Below are 12,054 nucleotides of genomic sequence, written 5' to 3'. Positions count from 1 at the left end.
TATGGCCTTAGGTTGCAACGGTCAAGTTCAAGTTTTGATTATGCTCAAATTAAGACCAGGAGTATTTCCCTGTTTTTATTTTACTCTTCATCATAAATGAAACCATCATCTGATCCCCTGTGCACATGTGGACTCCAAATTAAACCTTCAGTCACCTGGAGCTTTTGTTTTATTCCTACTATTTTTTTGACATTGTGGAATTCAATGAAGAACATAATTGTTCCAGAGCCCAGTTTAAGTACCTATTCCCCTTGCAGACGTTTCTTCAAAAACTTAGAACTTGAAATTCATCAGCAAGTGAAAACTGAATAAGAGACATGACATAGACCAAAGAGTAGATCACAGGCCCATAGTCTATGTTTTCTGTAATGGATTTATTACTAAAAAGTTGTGGTTAAAGGGAAATCTAGCAAACCAGTCGAGTTTTCAATGTGTTGAGGAAGCAAAAGAGAGTACTGGGGTAGATCATTTTGTAAAGAAAAAACTTATTTTGTTACATGACCTAAATCACCTTCTAATTCATCTGTTTGGTAAATTCAGAAGCCCATGTGTTGTGTGGTTATTTCAGTAAGGCTTATACCTACATAACCAGTCTGTTTGGACCTCAGATCAGTTCATTAAATACAAAATTAAGTTGAGTTGTTTAGGATCAAGTAGATGAAAATGTTATTGGTTTTTTATATATTTATTTATTTATTTTTGTTTGGCTGAGCCATGCAGCATGCAGGATCTTAGTTCCCCGACCAGGGATTGAACTCACGCCCCGTACAGTGGAAGTGCAGAGTCTTACTGGTTGTATTTTTTAAATGCCACACCTTACATGTTGGAATTGTTTGGGCCTGGCTGTGGGTTTTTCCTAAAGGTGTTTTAGGAATTCTTTATATACAGTGTTTCTTCATAGTTATAATTATATTACTATGGAGTTTGCAAAAGAGACATTCACTGAATGAATGAATGAATGACAATGCTATCTTTATTTAATATGACTAACCCAGTAATTCTAAGACCTGCAGTTATGACTTGGGTGTTTCTAATTCATTCAAAGGAGTCATAAGAATTTAAAAAATTCTAGTAACAAATCGAACTTAGATTCACTTTAATTTTATTTTTTTAAAGTTTTTTTTTTAAATTTATTTATTTTATTTGTTTATTTTTGGCTACGTTGGGTCTTCATTGCTGTGCACGGGCTTTCTCTAGTTGCGGCGAGCAGGGGCTACTCTTCGTTGTGGTGCGTGGCTTCTCATTGAGGTGGCTTCCCTTTTTGCAGAGCACAGGCTCCAGGCACACAGGCTTCAGTAGTTGTGGCTCGTGGGTTCAGTAGTTGTGGTGCACGGGCTTAGTTGCTCCGTGGCATGTGGGATCTTCCAGGACCAGGGCTCGAACCCGTGTCCCCTGCATTGGCAAGCGGACTCCCAACCACTGCACCACCAGGGAAGCCCTATACTGCCATCTTTTGTCAATTTCCCTTTTTGTTATACTCATGCCAAACTCAGGCTTTTTTTTTTTTTTCTTTTTAACTGTTTACTTCAAAGTAAATAAACTCAAATAAGTTGAAAAATTATGTGCTCTAGTTGTCTTAATAATTTCTTTTTACAGTTGGTTTCTTCATTAAGGCTTTGAACAAGGCCCCCAGAGTATGCTTAAGTCTCTTTTTTTTACCATTTTATTATTTTATTATAATAATTTCAAACATACAGCAAATTTGGATCTTACAATGAACACCCACATACCCAAAACTTAAATTCTGCCATTAGCATTTGCTATACTTGCTTTATCATTATCTACCTCTTAATCCATTCCTCAATCCATATATTCTCTATATTTTTTTGATGGCCTTCAAAAACAAAGTGCTGAACTTTGGGATACTTACCCTGAAATACTTCATTAACTAAAGTTCAATATTTGTTTATAGTTTTTTTAGATAAAATTTGCATAAAATGAAATGCATTCATCTTAGGTGTATATTTACTGAGATTTAACAAAGGCATACCCTGGTGTAACCCAAACCTCAGTCATGATAAAGACATTACCATCACTCCAGAAAGTTCTCTTCGTGCCCCCTCCAGGTCAATCCCTGCCCCTACCCCTATCTCCCAGAGTCAACCGCTGATGTTATTTTTCCTACCACATATTAGTTTTGCCTGTTTTCGAATTTCATATAAATGGAGTTTACTCAGCATGTACTCTTCTGTGTAAGACTCCTTTTACTCAGCATGTTTTCTGCTAATGATCTGTGCTAATAAGCTAGTGAGCCATGATATTGCATGTATCTGATTTTAATGAGCAATATTCCGTTGTATGACTATATCACAGTTTGTTTATCCATTCTCCTATTCTCAGCAGATTCTTTTTTTTTTTTGGCCACACAGCATGTGGGATCTTAGTACCCCGACCAGGGATCGAACCTGCGTCCCCTGCTTTGGAAGGCAGATTCTTAACCACTGGCCAACCAGAGAAGTCCCACAATTTATTATTAATCTTCATTAATTTTTAAAAATATTTATTTATTTATTTTCCTTTTTTCTTGGCTGCGTCGGGTCTTAGTTGTGGCACATGGGATCTTTGTTGAGGCATGAAGGATCTTTTTCCTTACGTTGTGCGATCTGCTCGGGTTTCTCTCTAGTTGCGGTGTGCAGGCTTCCCTCTAGTTGTGGCGTGAGGGTTTTCTTTCTCTCGTTGAGGCGTGAGCTCAGTAGTTGTGGCACATGGGCTTAGTTGCTCCGTGGCATGTGGGATCTTAGCTCCCTGACCAGGGATGGAACCCGTGTCCCCTGCATTGGAAGGTGGATTCTTAACCACTGGACCACCAGGGAAGTTCCATAATTTATTATTAATCTTCATTATTATGATGTTAAGGACTTCACCTAAGTGGAAAAACTCACAGTGTTTAATTAAGAAGAGCATTCCCATGAAAATGCAGTGTTTTGCCAATAAATTGGAGCTTTGAAGGGATGTGGTTGTAAAGACACTAGTGGGCTTTTGAGCTACAGGAAAATAACTATCACAGTGCCACTTGAGTTGTGAATTGATCTGGAGTCAATCATAAAGTGAATTTTACGTGAACTTTGGGTTGGGAGAAAAGAAATCTGACCTTTAGTGCTAGCCCTACCACTAATTAGTAACTTTGTCATCTTGAGAAATAATCCAGTCACCAAAAGGAAATGAGGGGTTGAGCGAGATGATCTCTAAGGTGTGGTTCACGTCATTAACCATTTCTCAAATAATGTGCTAAGCTTTGAGGGCACAGTTAGGAATAAGACATATCTTTTGGTCTTCACGCTGTTCACAATGTAGGAGTGCCAAATGGTGTTCTCCGACTGTAAAGTGTCTGTGATATTGCTGATTCATTGTGTACCTCCTTTTGGGCAAAGCGCAATATAGTCAATGGGTGAATGAGTGAATTGAATGAATTAATGAATAGAAGCAAAACAAGAACACTGTAATGTAGCTAAGGTGACCGATAGGTCTACAACCAGTTGTAATATAAGCAGAATATGCTGTCTGCTGTATAAAGACTCTGCTTGGGGAACAGTGGAGGAATGACTAAATAAGATGTGATTCTGAAGTAGTAACTGCTTCCTCATAGTGTCTTCAGGAAAAGAAAGTCTAAACAGTAAGTCACACTTCTGATGTAGGAAAACTTCTCCATGTATGTATTTCCATGTACCTGAAAATGTAAATAAATGATACATTTTGGAATCTAAAAGCCCTGTTGGTAGAGTATAAGATCCATATGCTGTAGATCTTAAATTTCACCCTTTTTGATTTATTTTTGAATGAATGTGTGGAGTTTTGTTTTTCTGTCTGTGGTAGCCTTTCTCCCTAATTTTTGCATTTCAGTCCCCTCCCGCATTTATATATTCATTCAACGGGTATTTATTAAGTACCTATTATTAACATGAGGCGTGAGGTGGTAATACCACAGGGAGGTGTAAACTAACTGAATAAGACTTACCTGAAGCTAACTGTAAGATCTGCTCCAGTTTGTAAAGGTACCAAATCACAGTCACATTTATACGTTGTGTTAGAAATGAAAACCTCTGTGTGTGTGTATGTGTGTGTGTGCACGCCTTATGTTTCCCAGCAAGTAGAAGCTATTATATCAACTGTCATACTTAACAGTTTTTAACAGAATGCTATACTATACTTTGCTTTCCAAGGATCCCTAAGAGGAATTTCTAGATTTACCAGTAATTTAAGCATTTTTCATGAAAAGGAATTTAAAGAAGCATCAATTTTAGGTAACTGGTATCCTGGGATATGTATTACTAGAAAGTTCACTGATGATATGTGACCCAAATCAATTGTGTATTCACCAGACTAAGTAAAACCAGCTTGCTCAATAAAGTAAGTTCAAATTGTAAATGGACAATAGAGTTTTGAAGGTAGGCTGGTAACAGCTCGACATTTGTCTCTTTCTAGAATTAGAGAAATTTTAAAAAACAATAAGCATTTACAGTTTATCATATAAAATGAAGGAAACTTCTTTTGAATTTATGTTTCTCTGAGTTTTCACCAGTTTTTAAAGCTAATTCTTTTTTTTTTTGCGGTACGCGGGCCTCTCACTGTTGCGGCCTCTCCCTTTGCGGAGCACAGGCTCCGGACGCGCAGGCTCAGCGGCCATGGCTCACGGGCCCAGCCGCTCCATGGCATGTGGGATCTTCCCGGACCGGGGCACGAACCCGTGTCCCCTGCATCGGCAGGTGGACTCTCAACCACTGCGCCACCAGGGAAGCCCTAGAAGGAGCTTTTAAAAGCTACCAAGGCCCAGGACCCTCCACAAATTCTAGGTTTTTTTTTTTTTTTTTTAAGATCTCTGGCCAAGGTTGTTCAGCCGAGGCTGATGTGTAATAGTTTAGACCAAATGACAGTTTAGAAGCCATCGTTTCTGCTGATAGCCTTGCTTTGCGCTATAGATAAACAGGTTTATGAGTGAACCCCTGCTTAACCCACACAGGTGCTGATCTGGTTCAACCCTGGTCAAAACTTCTCTTACAGATTTTCCATAGTTTGCTGTAAAATTTACCTCCCAACAGGTTTTGTTCTTTATTCTTATCTGCCCTCTCTTTTCTTTTTTCCTAAGAGGGAGGCAGGAGAAGGCAGATAAAATAAAAGGAAATAGGAAGATGATCAATTGTTTCTGTTCCTTCTGTGTGTGTGTGTGAAATAGGTAAGGAGTAGATTTACTGAGGGAGATACACACTCTACAGAGTGCGGTCCGTCTCAAAAGGCGAGAGCGGCCATGGGAGCAACACACTCCGAAGACAGAGTGTGGGCCATCTCGGAAGGTGAGAGGCCTGTTTCTGTTCCTTTGAGCGATCCCAGTTAACACTGCTCAGGACAGCAGGCGCAGACATGGAATCAACAGGCACTTTAAGGGGTTGCACTTTAGTGACATTTGGCTGTAGTAATTGCAGAAAAAACTATCTCCAGGAATATGATAATTTTCTATAAATTTTTTCTACAGAGAGAGAGAGACCTGACCACTTTTCACAACAGAATTTCTAGGAGGAGACTTCTTTTTTGGAATGTCCTTTGTTAATTTTCTGTTTAGCGTCAGCACTTCTCTTCAAAGATAAGTCAGGGGCTTCCCTGGTGGCGCAGTGGTTGAGAGTCCGCCTGCCGATGCTGGGGATGCGGGTTCGTGCCCTGGTCCAGGAAGATCCTACGTGCCACGGAGCGGCTAGGCCCACGGCCGCTGAGCCTGTGCGTCCGGAGCCTGTGCTCCGCAACGGGAGAAGCCACAACAGTGAGAGGCCCACGTACTGCAGAAAAAAAAAAAAAAGATAAGTCATATTAGCACCACTCTTCTGTTACACCAAAAAGGAGGAAATGCCCTTTTCAGTAAGGGCAAAGAGGCATAGAGTAAAATTTTACTAAAGGAATTAAGGAGGGGAAATGACAGCTTTTTATAAGACCTGGAGAGTACATTTGTGGAACTGGAAGAATGAGTGAGAAGAGTGAATTGGGGTTAGGTGAGATTACTGTGTGATCTTGGTTACCCCATCCCATGATAATACATACCAGGGAGGAGAGGTGTAGTGAGACCCTTTGCTACTTAGGATTCATTCGGTTGCAAGTGACAGAAATCCAATCCCAAATAGCTTAAGCAATCGATCAACAAACAAATATATCAAATTAAATTCTATACATAAAATTACATATATACATATATATTTACTTAGCTGGAAATTCCAAGGGGTGGAACATGACTAAATCAAAGGAGTCAAAAGAGGTCATCAGGATTGTTTTTCTCTATCTCTCTGTTGTCCTGTGTTGGTTTTTTGTTTTAACAATTCTCATTCCTATGGAAAACCCCACAGCTTTCTCATCCCCAGAAGGACTGTGATTCACCAGCATGGTGCCACACCTGGACCTGTCCCTGAGTCCTGGGACATGGAGGGGTCTGTCGATAGGAGACATGAGAGGGTAGATGGGCAGGAGAAAGTAGGTGTCTGCTGTACTCCTGAGCTCCCTTTCCTCAGTACAGGTGCCTAGTTGATTCCCACATCTTATGCCTCAGACTCCAAAGTTGAATTACACCGCCTTCCTTGCACTTCCATTTACTAGCATGGATTTACACCTCTCAGGGTTGTTTATCTGTGTAGCTAAGCCTATCGATAACTGTTGGAGGTTTTATCATTTCAGCAAGATTTTACTCTGAGAACACTGAGTACTTGACTTGTCTCTATTGAGAAACTTTATCATTTCCTTTTTTTCCACCAAGGGGATGCCCATTTACAAATATCTAGTTCTAGAATTGGCATAAGAGTACAGATCTGATTGGGAAGGAACCAGTATTATGAACATTATTATCTCCTTGCTTTGTTTCAAGAGCAAGAAAACCTCCTGAATAATCCTTGGGGGGGAATAAATACAACATGCTATTCTGTCAGCATTACGTTTATTAAGGATTTGTATTCTCTTTCCTAGTCATTTGAAGTTTGTGGTAAGTTCAATTTTATATCTCTGTTGCGTGATACCACATAATAGGGAATGAAAAAATATCTATTGAATGACTGAATGAAGAGTCAAGAATTTTTGGATCATTTTACTGGATGTTCTAATTTGGCAAAGTCAGAATTATATGTTAAAATTCATAATATTACCCCAGAACATCCACATTTATTTGTTATAATTTAGATTTATTATAATTAATATGTTTTTAGTTATCATATTTATGAGCAGGAAGAAGTAAAACACTGATGCCCACCTTTCTTTAGTTGAATTAACCCTTGATAATAACTGGCCAGAGCAGTGAGCGCCCTTTCCAGTTTATCTCTCTTGACAAAACTTAAAATTTTTTTCGTGTACATTCCTAGGGCACTTTGTGGAAGAACTTCACACTCTTTGGGCACTTGCTGTGTGCCAAGTGTTCTGTGGACACACTGTCTTAGTGAAATCCCACAGCCATACCATAAATCCTTCTTCCTCTTTCTCAGCTGTTAAGAGAATCAGTCATTCCCTCCTTCATGATACCATCTATTGTGGCATTTATCACACTGCACTGTAACAATTATTTGTTTGTATTTCTGTGCCTCCTACTAGACTATGAGTTTTTCAGCTACAGAGTCTGTCTTATTCAGATGTGTATTCTCAGTACCCAGCTCACAGTGGGAACTCTAGAAATATTTTTTAACAATTTGGGTATTTTGTGATCTTTATTTTACAAATTAACATCTGAGGCTTGCCCAGGGTTACTAAGTGGAAAGTGATAAGGTTAGTTGTTTTTTTGTTTTTTTAATTTATTCTTGGCTGTGTTAGATCTTCGCTTCTGTGTGAGGGCTTTCTCTAGTTGCAGAGAGCGGGGCCACTCTTCATGGTAGTGCGCGGGCCTCTCACTGTCGCGGCCTATCGTTGCAGAGCACAGGCTCCAGACGCGCAGGCTCAGTAGCTGTGGCTCACGGGTCTAGTTGCTCTACGGCATGTGGGATCCTCCCAGACCAAGGCTCAAACCTGTGTCCCCTGCATTGGCAGGCAGATTCTCAACCACTGCGCCACCAAGAAAGCCCCTAAGGTTAGTTTTTGAGCTCATGTATACCGGACTCTGTCTTGTTTTCTTTCTGCTAAACCACTCTGGATTATTAGAAACGAAGGTTGGCTGGAGTGATGAGGATGACTGAGGAGGGGAAATATAAGGGAACGATGAAGAGAGTCATTGTTTGCTGGGGCTGGGAATGGAGGTTAATTATACATTGCTCAGTTTAGCAGTGCTCTGGCCCCGGCACTCCCGTCCCCGGTGCACGTGCGCCCATACACAAACACACACACGCACGCACGCACGCACGCACGCATGCTCGCATATACAGACACCATCAGGGACTGCGTCACAAAGTCTGAGCAGGGACCAGAGAAAGCATTTTCTTGAAAAGCTATTCACTGTGAGGATAACAAAGAGCTGGAGCACTAAGCCATCCACCAGGACATAAAAAAATCATTGTCATAATGGAACCTTCTCTGTAGGGTTATTCTGTGTGGTGAGATTTTACCTATATGGTTCTAGTTTGAGATGAAAGCAGGGGAAAATACATAACATTAACATTACAGTTCCCACAGTTGCATGTCTGCATGTTATTTCTTGGACATGAGGGTTGGAATGGGAGGATTTAGGAGAAGCCTTTGAAATAGATCCTCGTGAAGCGGGGGTGGTGAGTGTAGCATCTGCCATCCTTCCACTCTCACATGCTTGGCTTTTTTTTTTTTTTTTTAAATAACATCTTTATTTGGGATATAGTTCACCTATGTAAAGTGTACAATTAGGGGCTTCCCTGGTGGCACAGTGGTTAAGAATCTGCCTGCCGATGCAGGGGACATGGGTTCGAGCCCTGGTCCGGGAAGATCCCACATGCCACGGAGCAACTAAGCCTGTGCGCCTCAACCACTGAGCCTGCGAGCCACAACTACTGAGGTCCACGTGCCTAGAGCCTGAGCTCTGCAACAAGAGAAGCCACCTCAGTGAGAAGCCTGCGCACGAGAACAAAGAGTAGCCCCTGCTCACCGCAACTAGAGAAAGCTGCGCGCAGCAACGAAGACCTAATGCAGCCAAAAATAAGTAATAAATAAATTAATTTTTTTAAAAAAAGTATACAATTCAATGGGTTTTGGTATATTTATAGAGTAGTTCAACCATCATTACAATCGATTTTAGAACATTTTCATCACCTCTCTAAAAAAATCCCCTGTACCCATTACCAATCACTTCCCTTTTCTTCCCACCCCCTAGTCCAGCCATATACAAAACTAATCTACTTTCTGACTATAGATTTGCCTATTCTGAACATTTCATATAAATGGAATTGATACAGTATGTGGTCTTTTGTGACTGGCTCCTTTCACTTAGCTTAATGTTTTCAAGGTTCACCCATGTCTCAATACTTCATTCTTTTTTATTGCTGAGTAGTTGTTTTGCATTGTATGAATAGACATATTTTATTTATCTTTATTCATCAGTTGATAGACATTTGAGTTGACTTTACTTTTGGGCTATTATAATGCTGCTGTGATCATTCATGTACTAATTTTTGTGTGGTCATAAGTATTCATTTCTCTTGGGTATATACTTAGAAGTGGAACTGCTAGGTTATGGTAATTCTTTTGATGAACTGCCAGACAGTTTTCCAAAGTGACTGTACCATTTTACATTCCCATCAGCAGTGTATGAAGTTTCCAATGTCTGCACATCCTTCCAACACTTGTTATGATCAGCCCTTTTGGTTATAGTCATTCTGGTGGGTGTGTAGTGGTATCTCATTACAATTTTAATTTGTATTTCTGTGGTGGCTAATTATATTGAGCATTTTCCATGTGCTTTTTGGCCATTTGTGTATCTTCTTTGAAGAAAGTCCATTCAGATCTTTTGCCTGCTTCTCACTTGGGTCATTTGTCTTTTTATTATTGAGTTGTAGGAGTTCTTTATATATTTTAGACACGGGTCCCTTATTAGACATCTAATTTGCGAATATTTTCTCCCATTTTGTGGGTTATCCTTTTACTTTTTTTTTTTTTTTTTTTTTTAAGCTGTGTTTGGTCTTTGTTGCTGCGCACGGGCTTTCTCTAGTTGTGGTGAGCGGGGGCTACTCTTCGTTGTGGTGCGCAGGCTTCTCATTGCGGTGGCTTCTCTCTTGTGGAGCACGGGCTCTAGGGCACACAGGCTGCAGTAGTTGTGGTGCACAGGCTTAGTTGCTCCGTGGCACTTGGGATCTTCCCGGACCAGGGCTCGAACCTATGTCCCCTTCATTGCCAGGCAGATTCTTAACCACTGTACCACCAGGGAAGTCCACGTTTTACTTTGTTAATGATGTCCTTTGAGGCACAAAAACATTTCAGTTGGCTAAGTCTAATTTAATGATTTTTTTTCTTTTGTTGCTTGTGCTTTTGGCGTCATATCTACAATGCCATTGCCTGATCTAAGGTCATGAAAATTTACACCTATTTTTTCTTCTAAGAGTTTTACGGTTTTAGCTCTTAGATTTGGGTGATTGACCCATTATTATTATTATTATTATTATTATTATTATTATTATTATTATTATTATTATTATTATTATTTTTGGCCATGCCACGCAGCATGCAGGATCTTAGTTCCCCAATCAGGAATCGAACCTGTGCCCCCTGCCTTGGAAGCACGAAGGCTTAATCACTGGACCGCCAGGGAAGTCCTTTAATTTTTGTATGTGGTATGAGTTACGGGTCCAACTTCATTCTCTTGCATTTGGATAGTTGTTCTAGCATCATTTCTTTTAAAAATATATTTATTTATTTATTTATTTTATTTTATTTTTGGTTGTGTTGGGTCTTTGTTGCTGCGCGCGGGCTTTCTCTAGTTGTGGCGAGCAGGGGCTACTCTTCATTGTGATGCACAGGCTCTAGAGCGCAGGCTCAGTAGTTGTGGTGCACAGGCTTAGTTGCTCTATGGCATGTGGGATCTTCCCAGACCAGGGATCAAATCCATGTCCCCTGCATTGGCAGGCAGATTCCTAACCACTGCCCCACCAGGGAAGTCCCTAACATCATTTCTTAAAAAGACTATTCTTTTCCCATTGAGTGGACTTAACACCCTTGTCAAAAATCAATTCACTGTAGACATATGGTTTGAGGTTTTTTGCTTGTTTTCTGGACGGTCAGTTCTATTCCATTGATCAATATGTCTGTCCTTATGCTAGTACTATACTGTCTTAATCACCATAGCTTTATAGTAAGTTTTGAAATTGGGAAATGTGAGTCCTCCAACTTTGGTCTTCTTTTTCAAGACTGTTTTGGCTTCTGGGCCCCTTTAATTTTTGTATGAATTTTAGGATCAGCTTATCAATTTCTTCAAAGAAGCTAGCTGGGATATTGATAAGAATTGTGTTGAATACATAGATCAGTTTGAGGAGTACTGCTATTAACAATATTACATCTTTGATCCATGAACATGAGATGTTTTTCTCTTTATTTAGATCCTCTTTTCATTTATTTCAACAACGTTTTGATGTTTTCATATTATTTTGTTATTTTTAATGCTATTCTAAATGAAACTATTTTGTTAATTTCAGTTTAGGGATTGTTCATTGATACTGTGTAGAAATACAATTGATTTTTGTATATTGGTCTTGTATCCTGCAACCTTGTTAGACTTGTTTAGTAGCTCTAATAGTGTTTTAGTGGATTCTTCAGGATTTTATGCATATAAGATCATGTCAGCTGTGAATATATGTAGTTTTACATCTTCCTTTCCAATAGGATTGCCCTTTATTTCTTTTTCTTGCCTAATTGCCCTGGCTAAAATCTCCAGTACAGTGTTCAGTAGATGTGGCAAAGAGTGGGCATCCTTGTCTTGTTACAGATCTTAGGGGGAAAGCATTCAGTCTTTTACCATGAAGTATCATGTTAGCTGTGGGCTTTTGTAGATGCTTTTTTATAAGATTGAAGAAGTTCCCTTGGTTTCTAGTACGTTGAGTGTTTTAATCATTAAAGGTTGTTGCATTTTGTCAAATTTTTTTTGGTGTCTATTAAAATGATTGTATGTTTTTTGTCCTTCATTAATAAGGTGTAGTGTATTGCATTGATTGATTT

General features: G+C 39.7%; 1 protein-coding gene across 2 annotated transcripts in view; it reads left to right on the top strand.

Annotated features, from left to right (window-relative positions):
- RBM47 (RNA binding motif protein 47) overlaps positions 1-12,054 on the top strand; it is a 162,721-nt gene that overhangs the window by 91,993 nt on the left and 58,674 nt on the right. The window lies entirely within an intron of this gene.

Source organism: Globicephala melas, chromosome 5, assembly GCF_963455315.2.
Source record: "Globicephala melas chromosome 5, mGloMel1.2, whole genome shotgun sequence".
Taxonomy (NCBI): Eukaryota; Metazoa; Chordata; class Mammalia; order Artiodactyla; family Delphinidae; genus Globicephala; species Globicephala melas.
The sequence above is the reverse complement of the archived record's forward strand: the minus strand, read 5'-3'. Positions and strand labels throughout refer to the sequence as shown.